Source organism: Leuciscus leuciscus (assembly GCF_965113295.1).
Source record: "Leuciscus leuciscus genome assembly, chromosome: 23".
Taxonomy (NCBI): domain Eukaryota; kingdom Metazoa; phylum Chordata; class Actinopteri; order Cypriniformes; family Leuciscidae; genus Leuciscus; species Leuciscus leuciscus.
The window spans coordinates 29,159,756-29,184,613 of NC_138747.1; the positions used below are offsets into that span (position 1 = coordinate 29,159,756).

The 24,858-nt window shown below is 37.9% G+C and overlaps 1 long non-coding RNA gene across 1 annotated transcript in view; it reads right to left on the minus strand.

The window, feature by feature from the left end:
* LOC309488375 overlaps positions 1-22,276 on the minus strand; it is a 34,247-nt gene extending 11,971 nt beyond the window's left edge. The window contains exons 1-2 of the long non-coding RNA XR_014202097.1: positions 22,039-22,276; positions 21,872-21,936 (exon numbers count right to left, since the gene is read on the minus strand). This is a non-coding gene — a long non-coding RNA (uncharacterized lncRNA). The remainder of the gene's footprint in view (positions 1-21,871; positions 21,937-22,038) is intronic.
* Positions 22,277-24,858: the final 2,582 nt, after the last annotated feature.

The following is a 24,858-nucleotide window of genomic DNA, read 5'->3' on the forward strand; positions in this document are numbered from 1 at the left end:
AAATTCCTCTTGAAACAAACTTTGTTGTATTATTTTAATTTAATACTGTGAAGCTGCTTTGATGCAATCTGTATTGTGAAAAGCGCTATACAAATAAACTTGACTTGACTTGACTTGACTTTGCAGCTGCTATTAGCGTACGTCACGATTACTAAGCGCTGTTATTGGCGTACGTACTTCACGATTATGGGCAAACGGAACGGAACAGTTAAATGAACAATAAATTAACATTGTGAGTTACATTTTATAAACAATATCGTCAATATTGTTTGTTTTCTACGGTGGCCGAGAGGTGCAAAACAAATCACAATTACAAAAACAAAATAACAATTCAGAAAACAAAATAACAATTCAGAAAACAAAATAACAATTCAGAAAACAAAATAACAATTCAGAAAACAAAATAATAATTCAGAAAACACAACGACAATTCAGAAAACACAACGACAATTCATACAAAACGGAAAAGGTAGGTATATTTTGAGAATGACGTCCTTATCACTGATTGGACGAGACACCTGTCAATCAAGAAATTTGTGATCAACTTTGTTTTGCTATGCGAAAATAGAACACATTAAACTTTACTTTGAAGAAGGACATTCATGTGCCGTGATTGTGGACATGCTGGTGACATACCACATAATATTTACTATATTAATAGTGTGTCATGAGTTTAGTATGCCTGAGCACATGGTTAGCATGAGTGTTTCGCGATTAGCGCGATAGCCCGCTATTCATTATAAATGGTCATTATGTCGATGTTATTTGAGTGTATGAGAGTACATGTTGTTTCAGTCTTATTTTGTTTGTAAAAAGCATGAGATTAGAGTGTTACTACCAGCTGTAAATGCCACGCGTCATTTTGGGGCAGTGGTTTTCAAACCCTGGGTCGCGACCCTCGGGTGGGTCGCGAGACTTAAAAAATGGGTCGCCAGGATGATTTAAGGAAAATATAATTAAATTAAAAAACTAAATTTGTTTTCATAAAATCATAGTCTATAGGCCTATATAAAAGAAACACGCGAAATATGGCTATTTAAACAACTGAGTTTGGTCCATTTCTGTGAGGCGCGGCGCCTCACAAACAAGTTGACGGAAAGAAAACCGAGACGGCACGCGATGTTCCCGGACGCGCGCGCATCGATATAGGCTCCGTCCTGCTCCTCCGTGGTACCGCGGTTGCGGCACAGGCGATGAAACGTCAGAAACAACAACAGGTGACTAAGCTATCGTTATATGATCCCGCTCTTATTCATGCAAATGCTTTTAAACCATTCATGCGCGACAAGACAAAAGAGAACGCGCTGTCAGTAAATGTCCTCCTGACACACACACATACACACGACCCACAGATAGACGCGCGCCAGTATCAAGTTCTCTTTCGCGCTAGAACGAACAACACACATGCATGCCAAAATGTCCGTTTTGTCGAGTATCCTCACAAGAACAGTCTTAAATGAGTTAAATAAAATCTTAAATGAAAGTAAAGAGTAGTGAGAGAATGGGATGCGTGAGATCGTCAGCTATGGCTGGTCCTAAAGTGGCAGCAGCTAATTCTCGGAGAAAATTATTAACAGCTCTTGACTAAAGAATGCGTGTAGCTTTAATACGGATTTCTCTATATTTAGTTTATAATGTATGCAGTGCGGAATGTTTTGATAACCTTATCCAATTTCTGTATTTCATATCTGTTAGACAGGAAAGGCACAGGTAAATATGACATTTATAATGGGTTTATGTAAGGTTTGTTTTAAGTTCACTTAAATTAAAAGTTTTTATATTTTTTGAAGCCTAACAAATATTAAAAATTTGGGGGGATAATCATTTTCATTTTTTCTTAGAAGCCTATAATAAATAATAGTTTAGCATCCAAATAAATCGCGAATATGGAAAAAAAAATGTATTCGAATGAGAGAGTTACGTGAGCCCAACGAAATTATTTCGTTTTGGCTTGTTTATAGATATTTTTTTCATTCTTGTTCTGTTCTGAATATCATTAAATTTAAAGGATTTGTTGTGGAATATTTTTAGTGAATTTTTTAAGCATACATCAAACGATAGTAGGCTATATTAATTGGTTAAAATTCTTACAATGGTTAATGGTTAACCGGTTAATTAGCATCCCTGTAGCTTTAGCTAGATCAAAAGAGTGCAGAATCAACTTTGCGTTGCGATCGCGTCACGGATAAGCCACTGCACGTGCATCATCAAAAGTGGTTGCTAAGAAAAGGCTTAAGAATAGGCCTATATAGGCCTACGGGTCGCGTCAAAAAAAAAAAAAAAAAAAGGGTCGCTCTTGAAAAAGTTTGAAAACCACTGAGCTAGAGCATGAGAACTGCACAGAGAGAGTGTTAAATAGCTTGTTGAACATATTTTTCCTTCTAGTGTGATGGAATGTTTAAAGTCACATCTACAACGAGTCATTACTGTAAAAAAAGTGATATACATGTTGAGAATGTATGTTTTGAGCTTTTGTTATGCATATTCTCTTATGCTTCATTCTGAGTAAATACACCAACAAAGAAGCCATCACTGCAATGCTCTCTTTTATTTCATTTTTCGACATACCACGACATTAAAAGCTGCGTCGACCAGGACAGTTGTTCGGCTACCAGACAATGTGGTTAGTTCTTCTGCAGAAGTTGCGTGTTAAACGTGATGACATATCGAGTCATGTCTGCAAGAACTCAGCCCACCAGGGACAGAAAAAGGACACGTCGTGGATTCGTTAGGCGTAGCTATCACTCCATGGGGCCGAACTATGTTTGGCACGTTGATGGGTACGATTTGTTTTCTACCCTCGGTACTTCCAGTATCGCTTGATTGACAGGTGTCTCGTCCATTCAGCGATAAGGACGTCATTCTCAAAATATACCTACCTTTTCCGTTTTTTCTGAATTGTCGTTGTGTTTTTTCTGAATTGTTATTTTGTTTTCTGAATTGTTATTTTGATTTTAGACTTGCCATTGTGTTTATAATTTGTTGTTTTGTTTTTGTTTTTGGATTTGTTATTTTGTTTTTGTAATTGTGATTTGTTTTGTGTGTGTGTGTGTGTGTGTGTCAGTTGGATTTTTAAATGTTTTTGAAATAAGTCTCACCCAGCCTGCATTTATTTGATTAAAATATAGTAGGCTATAAACAACAGTATTGTGATATATTATTACAATTTTAAATAACAGTTTCTATTTGGACATATATTAAAAGTTTTTTTTTTTCCCTGATTTCTAATTTTAACGATCTCATAGCTTTATTTATGCAATTGTAAATGCAGTGAAAATATATTAATGCCAGATCTGATGCCACTTCTGTGTCACCTATGTCACACACACACACACACACACACACACACACACACACACACACACACACACACACACACACACACACACACACACACACACACACACACACACACACACACACACACACACACACATGTAGTGTTTTCATTTTTTATGGGGACTTTCCATAGACATAATGATTTTTATACTGTACAAACTGTATATTCTATTCCCTTACACTAACCCTACCCCTAAACCTACCCATCACAGAAAACTTTCTGTAATTTCACATTTTCGAAAAAACATAACTTTTTTGATTTATAAGACGTTTTCCTCATGGGGACCAAAAAATGTCCCCACACGGACATGAGGATATTGCCATCCTTGTTTTGTCCCCACAACGTGATGATTACCAACCACACACACACACACACACACACACACACACACACACACACACACACACACACACACACACACACACACACACACAAGTTTCAAGTTTTGAAAAATACAACAACAAACAGTAATATTGTAAAATATTATAACAATTTAATTTATAATTATATATTAGGCATGTAACGGTTCACAAAATTCACGGTTCGGTTCAATACGATACAGTGGTGACAGACACGGTTCGGTACGTTTTCGATACAAAAAAAAAAGAAAAAAAGAAATGCCAGAGAAATTCCCTTGATTTTTATTTATTTATTTTTTTTAAAGATTTTTAAAAAATTCAAACTAACATCATAAAGTATGATCTTTTTTTACTTTGAACAATGATGGAGCTATACTTGACCCATCTTCTGGGGTGTCTTCTTAGCAGCATATAAAACAAAAACCACTCCTTATAAAAAATGAAATGTAGGCTATTATTGTAGTAGCCTAGCCTAGTTATAAACAAAGGTTTATTTTATTTTATTTTATTTTAGATTTATTTTAAGTTTGCAAGACTCCAGGTTAACATTTGAGGGCAGCAATTTTATTCATGTCGAAATAATTCAAAAGCAAAACGATTAAAAAATAAATATTTGAGAGTGGAAAATTATGAGGTTCCATTTTATGGGGTTCCATTTGTGCCGAAATGATGTCGACATGCTATTTGTCTATGCTGTGTGTCGTCTTCCATGTCTATGTGTCTGTTCACTGTCTATGTCTATGTCTGTCTGTCTATGCTGTGTGTCGTCTTCCATGTCTTCCATGTCTAAAGAGATGGAGGAAAAGAAAAGAGAAATAATACTTTTGTTGACCGAAATTGAAGAGTCAGAGCTTACGATCTCAAAGCAAGAGGCAGAGTTGAGGTGCTTGTCTGCTGAAATAGAAAAATTGGTAAATACACACAAACACATTTTCATACACAAAAAGACACACTGATGTCACTGTGTCTTCTGTACAGTTCTGTCTCATAAGTTTACAGACTAATCGTGTGTTCTACAGGAAAAGGAAGCAAGTGTAAGTCAAGGAGAGAAGCTCCACTACTACAACTTGAAGACCTGGATCAAAACAGTATTCGGCTGGGTCACAGACGGTCCCTGTCAAGAGAGATTCTCCAAGTTTAAGGAACCCATCCAGCAGTTGGAAGTGGTAATAATGCACAAATACTTCTGGCAATCTTGAAATAATCTGTATTTGTTGTTGAAATGTTTGTTTTTTTAAAATGAAAATGAGCTACAGTAAATATTTAAAGTCAGCACACTGCAATGTGTGATAAAATGCAACACGCAAGCTGAAGTTTTTTTCACACCTGCTTTGATCAATAACTTTTTTTGTTTGTTGTTGTTGTAATTTTCCCTCCAGATTCAGGACTTTATTCAACTTGTGAGAGCCGAAAATACTGACAAAGCAGAGACGAACCCACAGCAAGATTAAGATAATATGATATATAATATGAAAATATACATTACGCTTTTGACAGGATGGTGTTCTATGAAGGTAAAAGAGTAGCAAAACTCAAGAGCACGTAGCTGTGAATTTGAGAACTTGTACAATAAATATTCGTACTTGTACGTGAACATTTACACTCACAGCTCCAATGTGAAAACATGTTAAATAAAAATCTGTAGTTGAATGTTGAAATTTGCACTCTCAGAAAAATAGTCACAAACCTGTATTCTGAATTTGAAGCTGCAGATAAAATTCACAGAAATACAATGACAGACACAAACTTGTAATATATATTTGCATTTAATGTTACATTCACATTCGCAGTTCAACCTCAATTAGGCACTTGCAACTTCTCAAATCTGTCACTGCAATTTCAAATTTCTCGCCTTGACTTTTGCTACTCTTTTCGCGATATATTATGGTGCAAAACTAACTTGCAACTCTGTGGCGGCAAGAGAGAAAGGGGGGCGGGAGCTGGGGTGTTCAAAGTAGTCGTTTTATTGGTTGGCGCCTAGCCAATGAAATGGGACTTCTATTGTATGCGATGATTCCACGAAACCCGCATTCTCGGGGATGCTCTGATATGCTAACATGGCTTAATGCATTAGACTGATATTAAAAGAAATAAATGATATTATCAAACTCAGTAAACACCATACAGAATGCATACTACAGAAAAGCAGATGAGCACAGAGTTTGAACGCAACACATTTAATTAAGACAGTGGTATTAAAAGACCAAACTCAGGAAACACCATACAAATAAAGCCTACAGAAAAGCAATTGAGCACAGAATATGAACGCAACGTGTTTAATTTTACGTTAAGCCTTTTCCTCACTTAGAAAAACAAAAAAACACTTAATGAGGCTTAATGGACCAACAGTTATAAAAAAAACGTCTCGGTTACTAACGTAACCTCGCCACGCGAACCGGAATTATCCCAACAACGCTTTATCTGTAGAGTGGTAAAGGGAGGGGAGGGAGGCCTTCACAGGGAAGAGACTGGTTGACATTTCAGGACTGCGCTGTCGTCGCGTCCAGGCACAGGTCCTTCATCAGATCTGGATACGGCCTGGATACGGCGGACTGCGGTAAACCTCGGGATAAACAGAGAGACTAATATTAGCTAGACGCCATTCTTCTTATGATGTAATGAGTACATCAGGATTTATGGGAAGTGTTCCCGGTTCCGGCTGACCTGATCTATGCAGCCTAACATTGATTTATAAAAGTCTATAATGTGTTATGTGTATGCTAGGTCAAAGAGATGTGTTTTTAGTCTAGCTTTGAACTGACAGAGTGTGTCTGCTTCCTGGACAATGTTAGGAAGACTATTCCAACCACCCAGTAGAGCATTAATATAATCTAGCCTTTAGGTCATGAACGCATGTATTATGTACGCACTAATATTTTTAAGATGGAAAAATGCGGTTTTACAGATATTAGACACGTGACTTTCAAATGAAAGATTGGTATCAAAGAGCACACCCAGGTTCCTAACCGATAACGAAGACTTAACAGAGCAGCCATCAAGTGTTAGACAGAATTCTAGATTATTACGTGAGGAAGTTTTTTGTCCAATAATTAGAATCTCTATTTTTTTCAGAATAAAGTAGTAGGAAATTACTAGTCATCCAATTGTTTAAATCACCTATGCATTCCGTTAATTTTGTGAATTGGTAAGTTTCGTCAGGGCGTGAAGAAATATAGAGCTGAGTATCATCAGCATAACAGTGAAAACTAATGCCATGCTTCCTAATGATATCTTCTAAGGGTAGCATGTACAGAGTGAAAAGCAATGGTCCTAGTACTGAGCCTTGTGGTACGCCATACTGAACTTGTGATCGATGAGACATCTCTTAATTTACTGCTACAAACTGATAACGGTCAGATATGTATGATTTAAACCATGCTAATGCAATTCCACTAATGCCAACATCATTTTCGAGTCTATTTAAAAGAATGTTGTGGTCAATAGTATCAAATGCAGCACTAAGATCGAGTAACACTAATAGAGAGATACAACCACGATCGGATGATAAGAGCAAATCATTTGTGACTCTAATGAGAGCAGTCTCAGTGCTATGGTACGGTCTAAATCCTGACTGAAAATCCCCACAGATATCATTTCTTTCTAAAAAGGAACATAGTTGTGAGGATACCACCTTTTCTTGTATCTTTGACAGAAACCTTAGATTCGAGATCGGCCTGTAATTGACTAATTCTGTACGATCAAGTTGCGGTTTTTTAACAAGCGGTTTAATCATAGCCAGCTTAAAAGTTTTTTGTATGTATCCTAATGACAAAGATGAATTCATGATATTAAGAAGAGGATCTATGACCTCTGGAAGCATCCCTTGTCAAAAAATCCTAAAGGATTCCAATAAGAAAATTGTACAGGATTCTAATTAGAATTTCTATCATATTTTGGAACCATTCCTATAGGATTTCCAATAGGAATTGTCTTACAGGACTATACATACATATTCTATAGGATTCCGATAGAAATTGTCTTATAGGACAATGCATAAATATCCTGTAGTATTTTCTACAGGATTTTAATGGGATCCAATTGGGTCACTACTCCGGTTTATATGGGATTTCCTTTTTTTTCTTGAGAATTTTTTAGAATCCTAAAGGTGCACTCTTCCAATGTTTTTCTTTTACTAATGGTAGTTTTTTGATTGTGTCTTGCAGTTTGCTTAAACTCACCTCGATGTAGATATTGTTCACTGTTTAATGCATGTTGTGCAACCTGCAGTCACATTATAAACAGCATGGCAGGTGATTTGGGCACACAGTATTAGTGCACACATTTCTAAGGCACTGATAATGGATTGATGAAATAAAACAAACAAATCAACAAATGCATTTTCTGTTATTTTAATTTCATTAGTATTTTATTTATTTATTTCTTCTTTCATAACTAATGAATTTATTACTTTTTACAGATTATATACATTACAGACTTACACACACATACACTCAAACACACTCTCTCAGTTTTTTTCGTTGGAAGCACATCCCATGTTGGGGATCTTCAATCCATTGGATTAACATAAACCTCATTTTCTAAATAGGATTTAAAAAAAAAAGACAATATATTCAGTCAATCACATGCTCTTGATGTGTGGGTAAAACAAAAAGTGTTTATCCTAATATTATATGCTTTGATGTTTAATGTAAAAAGACATGAATGTTTTATATTAATCTTGGTTGAGGTTTCTCGTTTATATTGCGAGGTTTACAGTGGATTTAGAACAGATAAGGGCCATTTCCCTCCAAAATAATGTTTTAAACTGTTACTAAGCAACCAGCAACAGAAACGTATGTCCGAGGCATAACCGACTGCCACTGATGATTAAGTCCATTGAGATGTTAACTACAAAAATAACCTTTAAGAAATTACTTAAGTTTCTACTTAAGGTGTATTTCTACTTAAAAGTTTCTACTTATGGTGTAAGTAGTTGATAAATGTAAGACCGTTAACTTTAAACATGATCTATACCGAAAAGCAGATGACTAACGTTAACGTTACTGACCACACATGTCTATGTTAAGAAAAAAACATTGTACGCAGGCTTACACATAAATATTTCTAGATTGTGTCAAATGTTAATATAAAGAAACGTTTAAATATGTTACTTACAATTGTTTGTCACAGCTCGTCACAGAAAGTTCGTCTCCTCCGACCGTTGCACTGCAGTGTGAGCGAGGATGCGCATGCGCAATTGAATGTTCATGCCTACGAGTTGTGGGCGGTGTTCTTTGTATGAATATACAAATTATTTTCCGTTCAGTTTTTATTATGTTAACTTTCTAACGCCAAGATTTTGTATTATAATTATAATTATTATTTACAATAATAAATAAATAAATGATGATAATAATTAATGAATAAATAAAATTTTGTGTTATGATTAAAATGATCTTGCTGTATAAATGTTTATAATATTTAATATTTAATGTTTAATATTATATATTTAATTTAATATATTTAATATTTAATGGTGTTCCTGCAAGTGTAAATAAATCATTTTATTGTGTCGACTACATGACATTCTACCTAAATTGTATTTATAATCTTTTATTTATGAATCTGTCTATAATGTATATAATTTCTGAATTGAAATGATTAAAATGATCTTGCTGTATAAATGTTTATAATATTTAATTGTAATTACCTGGAAAAACAGCACAACATACAGAAATACAGATATAGAATTAAAAAAATATATATAGGACAAACTGAAATTCCATGAAAATAAATTTGAATGAAGGACTCTAAGAATAATAAGATCCTATAAGAATCAAATTAGATCCTACAGGACAAAGTGACATTCCATTAAAATTAATCAGAATGTCCAATAGGATTCTAAGAATCTAATAAGATCCTATTGGAATCCAATAAGATCCTACAGGATCAACTGAAATTCCATTAAAATAAATCAGAATGTCCAATAGGATTCTAAGAATCCAATAAGATCCTATTGGAATCCATAAGATCCTACAGGATAAACTGAAATTCCAATAGGATTTTTTGACAAGGGATCTCTTCTATCAGTAGCTTAGTCGGTATAGGGTCTAACATACATGTTGTCGATTTAGATTATTTAACGAGTTTAACGAATTCTTCCTCTTCTATAGCAATGAATGAATCAAAATTTTACTTAGGGACACTACAATGCACTGCCTGATGCGATACTGTAGTAGACGGTTGCATAGTTATAATTTTCTCCCTGATGTTATCAATCTTATAAGTGAAGAAGTTCATAAAGTCATTACTGCTGTGCTACTTGGAAATTTCTGGGCTTGAAGCTTTATTTTTCATTAGTTTAGCCACTTTTTCAAATAAATACCTAGGGTTTTGTTTATTTTCTTCTAATAGGGTTGAAAAATAAGCAGATCCAGCAGCTTTTAAGGCCTATCTGTATGCAATCGTGCTCTCTTTCCATGAAATGCGAAATACCTCTAGTTTTGTTTTCTTCCAGTTGCGCTCCATTTTTCTGCCTGCTCTCTTAAGGGCCCGAGTGTGCTCGTTGTACCACGGCGTTGGACTATTTTCTTTAATCTTCTTTAAGCGAAACGGAGCAACTGTGTCTAAAGTGCTGGAAAGGAGAGAGTTAAAAGTTTCTGTCGCAATATTGAGTTCTTCTAAGCTATATGGGATGCTGAGATGATGAAACTGATCAGGAAGATTATTAATAAAGCAATCTTTAGTGGCAGAAGTGATAGGTCTAACATATTTGTAACACGGGGTCGGCTTTGCAGCCTTGGCTAAATGAAGTTTACACGAGACTAGATAATGATCTGAGATGTCATTGCTCTGCTGCAGAATTTCAACGGCATCAACATTTATTCCGTGTGATAATATTAGATCTAGAGTATGATTACGACAATGAGTAGGTCCTGACACATGTTGTCTAACTCCAATGGATTTAAGAATGTCTTTAAATGCCAATCCCAATGCATCTTTTTCGTTATCTACATGTATATTAAAATCACCAACAATTATGACTTTATCTGCAACCAGTACTAACTCTGATAGAAAATCCTCAAATTCTTTGATAAAGTCTGCATGGTGCCCTGGTGGCCTGTATACAGTAGCCAGCACAAATGTCAAACGAGATTTATCATTTACACTATATATTGCTATATTAAGCACCAACACTTCAAAAGAAGTATATTTGAAATAGACTTCTTAGTAATTCTAAAAATATTACTATAAATTACAGCAACTCCTCCCCCTTTGCCTTTCAGACGAGGCTCATGTTTATAACAGTAATCTTGCGGGGCGGTCTCATTTAAAGTAATGTAATCGTTTGGTTTTAGCCAGGTTTCTGTCAAACACAGCACATCTAGATTATAGTCTGTAATCATATCATTAACAATAAGTTCTTTTGAAGTAAGGGATCTAATATTCAGCAACCCAAGCTTTATCATTTGCTAATTTGTATTATACAGTATCTGTTTTTTATTTGTTGAACATCAATTACATTTTTTCCCTTAGATGGGTTTGGAAGTTTTTTGTATGTCCTAATTCGGGGAACAGACACAGTCTCTATATGATGATATCTAGGTGAAAGAGGCTCTATGTGATGGGATTTATCTGACCTTGGTGACGTGAGACAGCTGGCAGATGGTCGGTTTAGCCAGTCTGTCTGCTTCCTGACCTGAGCCCCAGATTGTCATGTTTGAGCTCTAAGACTATGTGCCATATTACTAGAGAGAAGAGCAGCACATCATCGCATACAAGAGAAGTCCCATTTCATTGGCTGGGCGGGGGCGCCAACCAATAAAACGGCTCCTTTGAACACCCGCTCCCACCCCCTTTCTCTCTCGCTGAGTTGCAAGTGCACAAGTTAGTTTTGCACCAAATATATCGCTCTTTTACCTTCATAGTGTTCTGGGGTGGGAGGGACAGCAGGGATATATTTATAAGAATGAAAAGGTGAAGGATGTCCTGTCCCAACCTGAAAGCACAGAGATGGCACACCTGCATATCAAGCTCCTAACGTCCCATTTTCAGGAACATGAAGATGGACTGGTGTTGCATGCAGATGTGAGTATTTAGCTTTCTTCTTTCTTCTTTACTAAGTGATATTATGTATTCTGACTTGTGTATTGTGTGTCCTCTACAGGTTGCTGCATCTACAGCTGATGTTGAGAAGAAACTTAATCTACCTGCAAGTCCACATCTCATTTTGCTAGGTTAGTGTCTTATCAGGATGTTAAGAAGAAACATTGACAAATGAGATACAAAAAAAAGGAGATACAAAGGAGATAAAAAAAAAAATAAAAAAAAACATTTCTATTGTATACCACTGTTAAAGAAAAGTTCTCCCAAAAATGAAAATTCTGTCATCGTTTACTCACCCTCATGTTGTTCCAAACATTTCTTTGCTCTGCTGAATGCTACACACTGTTGTATTTTTTTCCTACTATGGTATACTATGCTAATACTATGGTGCCCCACAACTGTTGGGTTACAAACATTCTTCCAAATATATTCCTTTGTGTTCAGCAGTAAATTATGACACAATTTCATTTTTGGGCGAACTATCCCTTTACAATGAAGTCTTCTCAAAGGAAAATCTTGAAATGAGTTGTGCCAATGTTTTCGTTATTGTTGTTATATTTTAGGTATGGCAGAGCAGACAAATGGTGTACAATGGATAAGCATAGAGGGCCGTGTTATTTGTGAGTGTCCAGTCATCATTTTTGACTGCACTTGCAACACTGTTTGCTGTGTACTTGTCAAGATACAGAAGGAAGCAGACAGGTAATTAGTTCAAACAAGGTCTTTATTGAACAGAGGCACGGAGTGGAACAGCAAAGAATCTGAATAGGATGATAAACTTAGCGGAGCGTTAATCTTGGTTTCTTGATTGCAGGAGATTGAAGTGGATACGGCAGACTGAAGGTGGAAGTAGTGATGAGTCGTTCATGAACGATCCGGATCGTTCATTGCGTCTGTCACATGACAAATGAACGAAAGACTCGGAAGGTAAAGTAATTATTTATGTTCCCTGTGAATTATTTTTGACTGCATTATAATGATTTCTTAATTCAGAATATGATCAAGATTGTGTAGGTGGATGTGTTCTGGGAATTTGCCTGTTAAAAGTATAACATTTAAAGCCCCTTAAATTAACGAAATGACTCGAAAAAAGATTTGTTCATTTTGATGAACGAGATCGAACAATGGAGTCAGTAAAATGATCCGAACTTCCCATCACTAGGTGGAAGACAGATGACAGAAGACGGATGATCTGAGACGAAGTTCAGATAAGGAATCCTTGAGGTAAATTGTCAACGGTAAGTTTCAACAGTAAGTATCAGGGTATGTATGTTCAATTCAATTCAATTCAAATTTATTTGTATAGCGCTTTTCACAATACAGATTGTTTCAAAGCAGCTTTACAGAAAGTACATTTCAGAAATGTACATAGAAAAATACAGTTAGTTAATCATGTATTAATTTAGGGCATAACATATCGCCAGCGTTGAGTCGTCTCTTCACAGGCGTCGAGTCGTCTCTTCACAGGCGTCGAGTCGTCTCTTCACAGGCGTCGAGTCGTCTCTTCACAGGCGTCGAGTCGTCTCTTCACAGGCGTCGAGTCGTCTCTTCACAGGCGTCGAGTCGTCTCTTCACGGGTGTTGGGGCATTTGAAGTTCCCATGAGAGGCTGGATACAAACTGGAGCTGACGAACTCTATTACTAGCGTCCCAAGATAACAACAGAAAAGCAGATTGGAAATAATTAGCATAGCTGCTGTTCATAATATTAATGCATTCGATCTGATTCAACTGTAGTATAAAAAATAAGTATTATGTGAATGCTTGGCTAAAGAGATGCGTCTTTAATCATCTAGTTTTAAACTGGGACAGCGAGTCTGAGCCTTGAACAATATCAGGAAGGCCATTCCAGAGTTTAGGAGCTAAATGTGAAAACTATGGAGGGATTATTGGGTCAGATTGAAAATTAAAAGTCTAAAACTAAAAGTCTTAAACGAAAACTAAAAGTCTAAATTTGAAACTAAAAGTCTAAGTCGAAAACTAAAAGTCTAAGTCGAAAATGAATTTGGTATTTAGGATTGGGCATTTGGTGTTTAGGATTGGGCATTTGGTATTTAGGATTGGGCATTTGGTATTTAGGATAGGGCATTTTGTATTTAGGATTGGGCATTTGGTCATTTAGCCATTTAGGATTGAGGATTGGGAATTTGTTATTTAGGATTGGGCATTTAATCATTTAAGTAAATGTGGATAGGAGCAGGCTTCACTCAATGTGTATAATTGTCAACTTTAAGAGTGCTGGCCTAGATAATTATAATACATAAAGTGGGAGAGAGGCCGCACTATGCTTAAATATATGACAATGGAGCCTCCCTTGTCTGCAGATTTAATCACAATGTCATCATCAGCCATTAATGCATGCAATGCCTCTTTCTCGGAGGTCATAAGATTGTCAAAAACAGGAACGGATTCCTCAGATGGAATAGTCGTTTGTTGACCATATTGTCTTTTAGTACCTTTTGAATAGAAAGCCTTAAGACGAATAGATCTAAAAAAACTTAAACATTTCTATTTTATTCACAAAAGGGTCATTCCCCTTCACAGGTAAAGAAAGACCTTTGGATAAAACAGAAAGTTAGTCTACAATACAATGTTGACAATATGGTCAACAAATGACTATTCCATCTGAGGAATCCGTTCCTGTTTTTGAAAAGACTCTGTTTAAACCGAAGAGCACCTTTCTCCCTCCCATGAACAATTCGTCAGTTGAAACGTTCTGCCAGCTGGTAGAACAAGACGTCTTTTTCTGTTTAAAGCCTGGTGATTTTTCTTTTAGACACAATCTGACCTCCGAGAAAGAGGCATTGCATGCATTAATGGCTGATGATGACATTGTGATTAAATCTGCAGACAAGGGAGGCTCCATTGTCATTCAGGACAGGGCTGCTTATGTACAAGAAATAGAGAGACAGCTTGGTGACGTTAATTTTTATGCTCGCTTACACGGTGATCCCACAATGAAGTTTAGTGAAGAGATAAAATCTATACTAAAGAGAGCTGTGTCTGACACAATCATCGATGAAAAAGAATACAAGTACTTGCTACAGACCAACCCAGTAAGACCAGTGTTTTACACTTTGCCTAAAATTCACAAAAGGTTGGATAATCCGCCTGGCCGTCCAATTGTATCTGGGAATCAATCTGTGACTGAGCCGTTGTCTAAATTTGTTGATCATCATATAAAGGAATTAGTGCATAATCTGCCATCCTTTCTAAAGGATACCACCGACTTTCTGGTGAAATTGTCATGTATTGGAGAGGAACCGATATCTTGTGCTCTATGGATGTGACCAGTTTGTATACTAATATCCCGCATGATGCAGGTTTGGCGGCTTTAGGATATTACCTACAGACAAACCAAGTGCCACATAGTGAATTCCTATTGTCATTGGCTAATGAAGTTCTAACAAAAAATTATTTCATGTTTCAAAACAGTTTTTTCTTACAAACCCAAGGTACCGCCATGGGTTCTCCCATGGCGCCTAAATATGCCAACCTGTTTATGGGTAAATTTAAAACATGATTTCATTTATAACCACAATCCTTTTAAACAATATCGGAAAGTGTGGTACAGATACATAGATGACATATTTATTGTGTGGTTGGGCTCAAAAGAAGAACTGATTGCTTTTAATAGTTATGTAAATACTAGATTGCCCTCTATTAAATTCACATTGACTCACGATGATAAGGTCCTGCCCTTTTTGGATGTTTTCGTGAGGAAGGTAGAGAACACGCTACACACTGAAATTGATCGCAAAGAAACGGATCGTAACTCCTTTCTGCTCTACCAAAGTTTTCATCCACCCTCTCTCAAACGTAGTCTTCCTTATAGCCAACTGTTGAGAGTGTGCCGTATCTGTAATGATGATGAGGTTTTTGAGCGACAAGCGGGGGAACTATGTCAAAGATTCCTTGACAGGGGGTATAGGCTACAGACAACTTGATGCGTGATTGTCTAGAGCGCGCGCGGATTATCCAACATGCTGATTTGATGACCAAATGTATTGATCAGAATAGCTCTAACAACGCAGTTACATTTGTATCCACTTATGGTCAGATAGCTTAAAGAACATTGTGCATCGTCACTGGCATATTCTAAGCAGTGACCCGGACATAGGTCACACTTTTCAGGATCCGCGGCGCAGTTGCTATAAACGAGCACCCAGCCTGAGAGACCGGTTAGTGCGATCGCACCTCCCTGCACCTACCCAGTCACCTTTCCCCTTTAAAATTCCACACGGCAATTTCAAGTGTTTGAACTGTGTAGCATGTAATTTTATGCTCACAGAAAATGTATTTACACATCCAAAAACAGGCAGGATATACAAAGTAAAGGGCAGAATCACATGTTTATCCACTTTTATTGTGTATTTACTGAAGTGCCCTTGTGGGCTGCTTTATGTGGGCAAAACCAAGCGACAACTCAAAACCTGAATTTTTGAGCACAAATGCGCGATCAGAAAGAACGATGACAAATCACCAGTCGCAAGGCATTTTAACACCGTGGGACATGATGTAAATATGCTCAAATTCATGGGTTTAGAGGTTGTTAGTCGGTCTCCAAAAGGGGGAGACCGTGAGAACCGCCTCCTGCAATGAGAGGCTTGGTATATTTTTAACTTAAATACATACATGTATCCCGATTGGGATGAATGAAGATTTGTCACTAAGTTGTTTCTTATAAATGGAACACACAAATGTGTATTGTGTGTTTAATTCATTCATTAATGGTCTGTTTGAAACATTAGAGACATTATTGACTGGATATCACTTTAACATTATTGGCTTGTGTTAATATGGGTGTGGTAATAATGGGTGTGGGCATATAAGATTGGCTACATTGTTACCTTGTTGCACACTGAAGAAGGCACGCGCCGAAACGTGTCTGTGCAAATAAAAATATATTTAAGCATAGTGCGGCCTCTCTCCCACTTTACATTTAATCATTTAGCCATTTAGAATTTAGGATTGGGGATTTAGGATTGGGAATTTGGGGATTTAGGATTGGGCATTTGAGGATTGAGGAGTGTATGCAAATAAGGAGGCGTGGCCCAAATACTGGAAGCTGGGTTTGAAATGGCTGGTGCGCAGAGGCAGCTTATGGACAGCAGAGGGAGCTCCCAGTGCTAAGGAGCACACTGTAATGAAACCAAACAGAGCGAGTGAGCAGGGCTGGAGCGAGTACTGTACTTTATAATGTGATAACTTCAACTTAATGACAGCGTTGTAACTAGTGATGGCAAAATGAGGCTTCCTGAACCACTGATACCTCGCAGCCCATTGCTTCAGCCAAAGGTTCATTACTCGAAACTTCATTCAGCATTGCTCACTAGTGATACCTAGCTACTGTGCAAAGAAATAGCAGACAAATTAATTCATTCTGAACCAGTGTCGTCCCCCCTGTGTCGTAGCTTTGTTTGTTTTTCTCAGCAATCCATCTGGTGTGGAGAGTGCCCAGGGCAATGGACCAAGAGGATGAGAAAGGATATCCTCCATGTTAAGACTACGTACTTGTGCCATCACTATGATGCGTCCAAACAGAGACCTATCTGCTTTCAAGATGACTGCCCTCCCACTTGATTTCACTTCTCTCTTCTTACACATATCACTGATATTTTCAGCTTGTTGGTTGAAATGAAAACCACACCAGATGGATTGCTGAGAAAAACAAACAAAGCTACTATGGCCACAGCCTTTCAGAAAAATGTAGCACTACAGGAAAAACACCCAGAAAACTCTGCCACAGTGGTTGATGGGATGAACTTAGTCCAACGAGTGAAAGGTGATGAAGTTACTTTCAGAGATGTTGCCACAACAATCCTGGGTATGGCTCTGAGGGAAGGCAGTCAGAGTAGAAGAATAGATGTTGTGTTCGACACATACAAGCAGAACTCAATCAAAATAAAAAAATAAAAAAATAAAAAATAGTGAAAGATCTCTACGGGGTGATGAGACTGGTCATAAGTTGCAGGATATCACAAGCACACAGATGGTGAGGCAGTGGAGGAACTTCCTGACCAAAGTCAATAACAAACCTAGTCTCATTAGCTTCATAGTGAATGAATGGAGGAATACAGAATACAGAGAAAAGCTACAGGAGAAGATTCTTTATGCAACTGTGATTGACAAATGTTACAGAATCACATATCAAGACAGTGAGGAGGTGTCAACTCTTCAATGTCAACAAGAAGAAGCAGATGGACGACTACTTCTCCATGCCGCCCATGCCGCAAGAGAGGGATACCAATCTATAGTTATCTGTTCAGAAGACACAGATGTCTTTATCATGTCTTTAGCATTCTGTGACAAGATTGAGGCCCCATTGTTCCTGAAGTGTGGCACAAGAACCCGTACAAGGCTGGTAGCTATCAGGAAGGTTGCAGCCACTGTTGTCATGGACACTTGTCGGGCTCTCATTAGCCGCGTTTCCACTGTCGGGCCAGTGCGAGCCAGGGCTTTAAACAGGCCGTGCCGGGCTGATAGCCTCGGGCTAATAGCACCGGGCCTGCGTTTCCACTGTCGGGCCAGAAGCTCCACAGCGCTTCACTAAAACACGCCCGTAACACGCCTCTCTGGAACAACGTCACACTAACCCATTCACCAACAAATGGAAGTTTTATCAGAAAACTAATCAGAAATCACTGGAAACAGCGTTGAAAACAAACATGATAAAAGCGGCCATTTGCTGGCATTTTTGTTGTTTACTTGAATATTTAAAATCCATGCATCGATGTTTTACCACAGGTTTACAATAAAAAGTGATACATTGATCATAATGAATTAATTTATGTCAAAATTGCACATTAGTCACTCAGAAATAAATTACCGTTAGGTCTATTTCACAAAAGAAAGAGGACACACTTACTTCTTCAGTCGCGTCTGTTACTGTTTATCTGGTAGTTACAGGACATATTTACATCACATTTAGAAAGAATGATAATTTCTACAAATATATGCCACCAAAAATACGACCTGAGGAGCTTTAGCACTCTCTCGACTCCCATACAGATATTTTCCGTCAGAGAAACAGAGGAAGCTCCCGAAAAAAAAGTTGCTTTATTTTATGATAGTCCGGTATAAAGAGACGAGACGTAGGCTACTGACAGATAAAATAAAAACATGACTGTGATAGCCTTTATGATTGGTATGATTTCTTCAAGCGTTCACTATGTTTTTTTACTATGCGTATCTTCAAGCGTTTACTATGTTTACTATGGTAATGGTTAGCGCGCATAGTCTTTTGCATCACAAACACAAGACATGAACATGAACGCGAGTTAAATTATTTTAAAAGTCTTTAATGCTGACAGAATCATCCGGCGCTGCCGTCTCCCGACTCAGGTGAACTCCGCCTCTGTTCGTAACCACTCCTCTAGCCCGAGCTGGCCCGCTCTGGCCCAAGGTATTCGACGGGCCAGAAATCCTGGCCGTTGGCCCCGAGTAAGCCCCAATCAAGCCCCGGAAGTGACAGTGGAAACGCGACTGGCCCTGGCACGCACTAGCACGGCCCGGCCCTGGCCCGACAGTGGAAACGCGGCTATTGGGTTGCACGCCTACACAGGATGTGACACTGTAAGTGCTTTTGCAGGCAAAGGGAAGACAAGGGCACTTACACTCCTGATGAACAAAGAAACACAAGACACATTCACACTTGAACACAAGACACTTGAACACAAGACACTTGAAGTTGGGCCAGGAATGGGTCCTCTCACCAGAACGGAGCAACAAACTGGAGGCATTTACATGTGTCCTCTATGCCCCAAAAGCATCAACCACCATGATCAACAAGCTCAGGTACCACCTTTTCTGTGCAAAGAAAGGTGAAATCGAGAGTCATCAACTCCCACCGTGCAAGAATAGCTTGAGGCAACACACACTGCGAGCTAACTATCAGGCTGGTATTTGGAAAAGATGTTTAGAAAAGGACCCACAAGTGCCAAGCCCTGTTGGCAGAGGATGGAAGATGGAGACAGAGGAGGAAGGTGAACAGTTGGTGCTGCACTGGATGGAAGGCCAGCCAGCACCTGAAGCTGTCCTGGATCTACTCGCCTGCAACTGCACAAAAAAAGTTCACTCCCACGATGTATGTGTCTTGCAAATGGCCTCAGGTGCACAGACGTGTAAACTGACAGAGTGTGAAAACCAGGTGACCTGTGTAGAAAGTTCAGATGAAGACGAGGACGACATGGAAAATGATGAGGATTAGGTAATAAAATAATGGACATCAACATACTAACCAGTCTTTGATTAAATATATTCACTTTACAACCTGTTTCTTTATTGACTTTTACAACTAATAGGTCTCCATCCTATTTGTCCATTCTATTCACTCTGTTCTATTTTGAAGACTTGTGCTGGCTGCACAAGTCTAATTTAAGGCTCTCACAAATAAATAGTATGGGTATATTATACATTTTCTGAGTCATCAGAGTGCCTTGAGTATTGAAGTTGTTGAGTTTTGTGTCCGTGGTGTTCTTTCATGCCACAGGGATAAAAGAAAGCATACAGTTTAGGCGGAAATTGTGAAAAAATGTGTGTTATTTCTGGTTTAAAGAAGTCATGTGACCTCTGTGTTTGTCAGACAGATTCAGTACTGGGCTTAAATGAAATTAAATCCCCTTTCCAATGATACCAAGCACCATATTATAGAATATTGACAATATCCCTAGCATGAGCCTAAACCAGATATACACCAGATTTCAAAAACAGAATTTATCTTAGGGGGTTAGTAACTTCATGAGCTGAAAAAAAGTGATTTCGCTACCACCCCTGCACTGCTATCGTGATTTTTCTAGTACTAGGGGTGTATACCTTGCCAAAAATCACTATGAGACTTTGTCCCCCCAGATGATACCGATGGACCAAATTTGGGGCCCTGGCTCATGGACTATAACTGTAGCTTGTTTATTGAGGATGCAGGACAACCAGCTAATAAAGCGTTACAGTAATCTAGTCTCAAGGTCATGAATGCATGAACTAACTTTACTGCATCAGAAACAGATAGCATGTTTCGTAGCTTAGCAATGTTTCTAAGGTGGAAAAAGGCTGTTCTTGTAACATATGAAATATGATTTTTGAAAGACAAGTTGCGTTCCAGTATAACCCCCAGGTCTTTTACTGTAGAGGATAAAGTAACAGGACATCCTTCTAAATTAAAGTTGTATTGTAAGAGGTTTTGTGTGCAGTTTTTTAGACCAATAAGTAATACCTTCGTTTTATCTGAATTTAATAGCAGAAAATTACACGTCATCCAGTATTTTATATCTTTAACACACTCTGTCAATTTAGATAATTTATTGTTTTCATCTGGTCGTGATGAAATATATAATTGAGTGTCATCAGCATAACAGTGGAAATTAATTCCATGTTTTCTTATAATATTACCAAATGGCAGCATATATATTGAGAATAACAGAGGGCCTAAGACAGATCCTTGCGGCACTCCATAGTTTACTGACGTTATCTTCGATTTTTCCCCATTTAAACAGACAAAATGGTAGCGGTCTGATAAGTACGATCTAAACCAGCTTAATGCCTGTCCATGAACACCAGTGTAGTTTTGTAGTCGATCTAAGAGTATTTTGTGATCTATAGTGTCGAACGCAGCACTAAGAAAGAAGTAAAAAAAACAAAAAAACTTTTATTTAATATGTCAACAAAATATATGCAAATTCCGTGCGATTCCGCGCATTTAAGAGAATTCCGTTTTCATGTGTAAATTCCGTGATTCCGTCCGCATTTTCCGCATCACGGAAATTATAGAGCCCTAATTAATGCAGAGGTTGAGCTGTTGATTGGTCTCAATGCATTAAATCTTATGGAACCGTGGGAAATCATTAACAGCCAAGGCGGGGGACCCTATTCTGTCAAGACCCTATTGGGGTGGGTCGTGAATGGGCCATTAAGAGGTGGTAATAGTGACAAAGGAAAGACTGGCTGTCCTGTAGTCACTTCTAGGATCTCAGTTGCCAGGCTGGAGGTTCTGTTGATTGCTCAATACAGTCATGATTTTAATGAGAAACTGTCAGACGATGATGTTACCATGTCTAGAAATGACCAACAGTTCATGGAAGTAATGGAAACCACAATCAAGTTTGAAGAGGGTAATTATTATATTGAATTACCTTTTAAGTCTCCCGATGTCATCATGCCAAACAACCGTAGTGTTGCAGAACAGCGTGTTCTGGGTCTACAAAGGAAGTTTAAAAGAAATCGAGAATATCAGCAAGAGTATACATCTTTTCTGTCTGACGTTATTGACAAAGGATATGCAGAGGTAGTACCACCTCACCTTCTGAAACGAGAAGATGGTAAGGTTTGGTACACACCACACCACAGTATGTATCATCCGAAAAAGAAAACTCTTAAAGAGTAGTGTTCAATTGTGGTGCAGTGTTTAAACGAATCTCTCAAGTTCTCACAAGATTCAGACGGGAGCCTGTCACTTTGATATCTTATACACAAGCCATGTTTCATCAGGTTTTCTGCGTTTTTTGTGGTATCCTAGTAGTGATGTTACACAGAACGCTATGGAATATAGGATGAACGTGTTTTGGGGCAGTGTCCTCGTCCAGCTGTGCTAATTGAGGAGGATTGTACATGACCATCAAGCACACTTTGATCCTTGTGTTCCGAACGCCATTCTCTAGAACTTTTATATGGATGACTTCTTAACATCTTTTCCTACAGAAGCTGAAGCACTCCATTAGGCTCAGATTCTCATTGCTGCTTGTGCAAAGGGAGGATTTCAGCTGTCAAAATGGTTGAGTAATAGTCGTGTTGTCATGTCCAGCATTCCAGAGGAACAGAGATCAAAGAGCTTGACTTGGATAAAGATTATCTTCCAATGGAAAGAGTACTTAGTCTGCACTAGTGCACTGAAAAGGATAAGTTTGCCTTTAGGTTGTCCATAAAGGAGCATCCTCACACAAGACGTGGCATGTTGTCTGTGGTTTGTGCCATTTATGACCCCTTAGGTTTCTTTCCCCATTTACTCTGCCTGTAAAACAGGTGCTTCAAGAAATGTGCAAGTGCAATGCTGGCTGATCATAAGAGGCTCAATGTTGTGCAATGGAGGCACATACAGTCAAGTTTGAATCTGGCAGATGAGGCATCTAGGGGTCTTGGTGCTGAAGAGTTTTTAGCATGTAAGAGATAGCTTAAGGGACCTGATTTTCTTTTAAAGGAAGAAGACGAATGGCCCAAGTCCAACGTGAATCAGTTGTTAATACCTAGATGACCAGGAAGTTAAGGAGGAATGCACTGCACATGCCTTTGCCTGTCAGGTTTCAAAGTCTCATAGTTCTTCAGCTATTTTTCTGATTTTGCAAGACTTAAAACCTCTGTAGCGGAATTACTAAATAAAAGCCCCCCACAAACTCAATTATAACCTGTTTTATCTATTTGGATCCGACATAATTTTTACACAGCCCACGTTCACTTCAGAATTGATACACCTTGGAGTGTCACTCGCACAATGTCAGTACTGTCTAATATATAATTTCAAAAAACTCACACAAAAGCTTTTGACAAAAAGTTTTGTCGATCAATTGACCATTCGCAAAGACCCGCCCCCTTTAGTTACTGTTGCTATGTCCGACAAGCCACGCCACACACCATCTCACACAATGAAATATACATCGCGGAGCAAAGAGGAAACTGACAAGGCGCTGACAGACAGGACAGACCAGGTTACTTCTGATGTAACAAAGTCTCAACTTTCAAATTTGGTCATTTTTAAAAGAAATTTAAACAAAATACTGTTTTGTGGCTCTTTAATGTGTCTGACAGATCGCTGTAGAGCCTCAGTTAAAGCTGCTCGTGAACCGATCATCTCTTCCTTCTAGTTAATTTATAGCATCAAATAAACATGAATGAACATAAGAAGGAATATTGTTTTAACTGTGGAAAGACATCAGTACACTCCGTTTTTCAAGTTCAAATCCTCCAACGTTAATCCACTAACTCTCCTGAGTGCTTTGTCGGACAAAAATGGCGGATTCGGCGGATGGCGGATTATGATTGGTCAGATCGCCTGTCAATCAAACTCCCTGCGAAGGGTCAATTCGGATTGGTATAAAAAGAAAACTCCCCTTTCCCACTGACCAATTTCACTTCAGATTGATAGTACACCTGCTCAGAGTCAGAAATGGGCACAAATACATCAAAAAGTATTGATCATCAAATGTATCAAAATAAAATACTAAATACATTTCTCACACCAGTAGGGCGATATCAGGCCATCAGATAAAAAAGGGCCATTTAAGATTTGAGTGTCATATCTCTTTAAAAGTCAACAGCCAATGACTGCAAAGAATTTCAAACTATTGCCATAACAGTACTTGACATTTAGCAAATAAGTTTATTGGTCTGAGGTTGCTAACCTGCGGGGAAATGCCTCATTTTGAGACCACACCAGAAAAAATCAAGGTCAGTGGCCTGACATATCAAATCTTACTTCTCAATAATAAGGTTGATAAATCAATAAAAAACAAATGGACATTTATAAATAATGATTCATAACCCATGACTTGATGGCCTCTGTGAGATAAAGTGCTGATATTTTGCTAAACAATCCAGATTTAATTTTTTTAGTTACTGGCCCAATTTACCTGAACGTGTTAGATAAAATTGGGCCATTCATTTCATTTAAAATGGGCCACCTTCTGAGTTGAGTTTAAGCTGTGTTAAATGTAAAGTTATGTTAAATGTTTTTTTTACAGACATCATGTCAAACAGAAAGGATATGAAAGGAGAGAAGAGAGTCAGAAAGGCACATAAAGGAGAGAGAAAGGATGTCTGCCAAGGAAAGGGCAAAAAATACAATCGGTGGGTATGAGAGGATAAGAGGAGCATTAGCTGAATATAGAGAGAGAAACTGATTGAAATTGATGATTTAATGTAATTTAAATGCAATGTTACACTGTTACATTATAAATTTAAAAATACTTAAATGTGTTTTATCATAAATGTCTCAGTTTTTTCTTTGCATTTTAACCGGCCCATTTTACCCGAACACTGCTCAGAAAATGTGGGAAAGCTATGTTTCAATCCCTAGGGCCTGAACAATTATATTTTATTACATCAATTCAACACAAAAATATAAAAAACA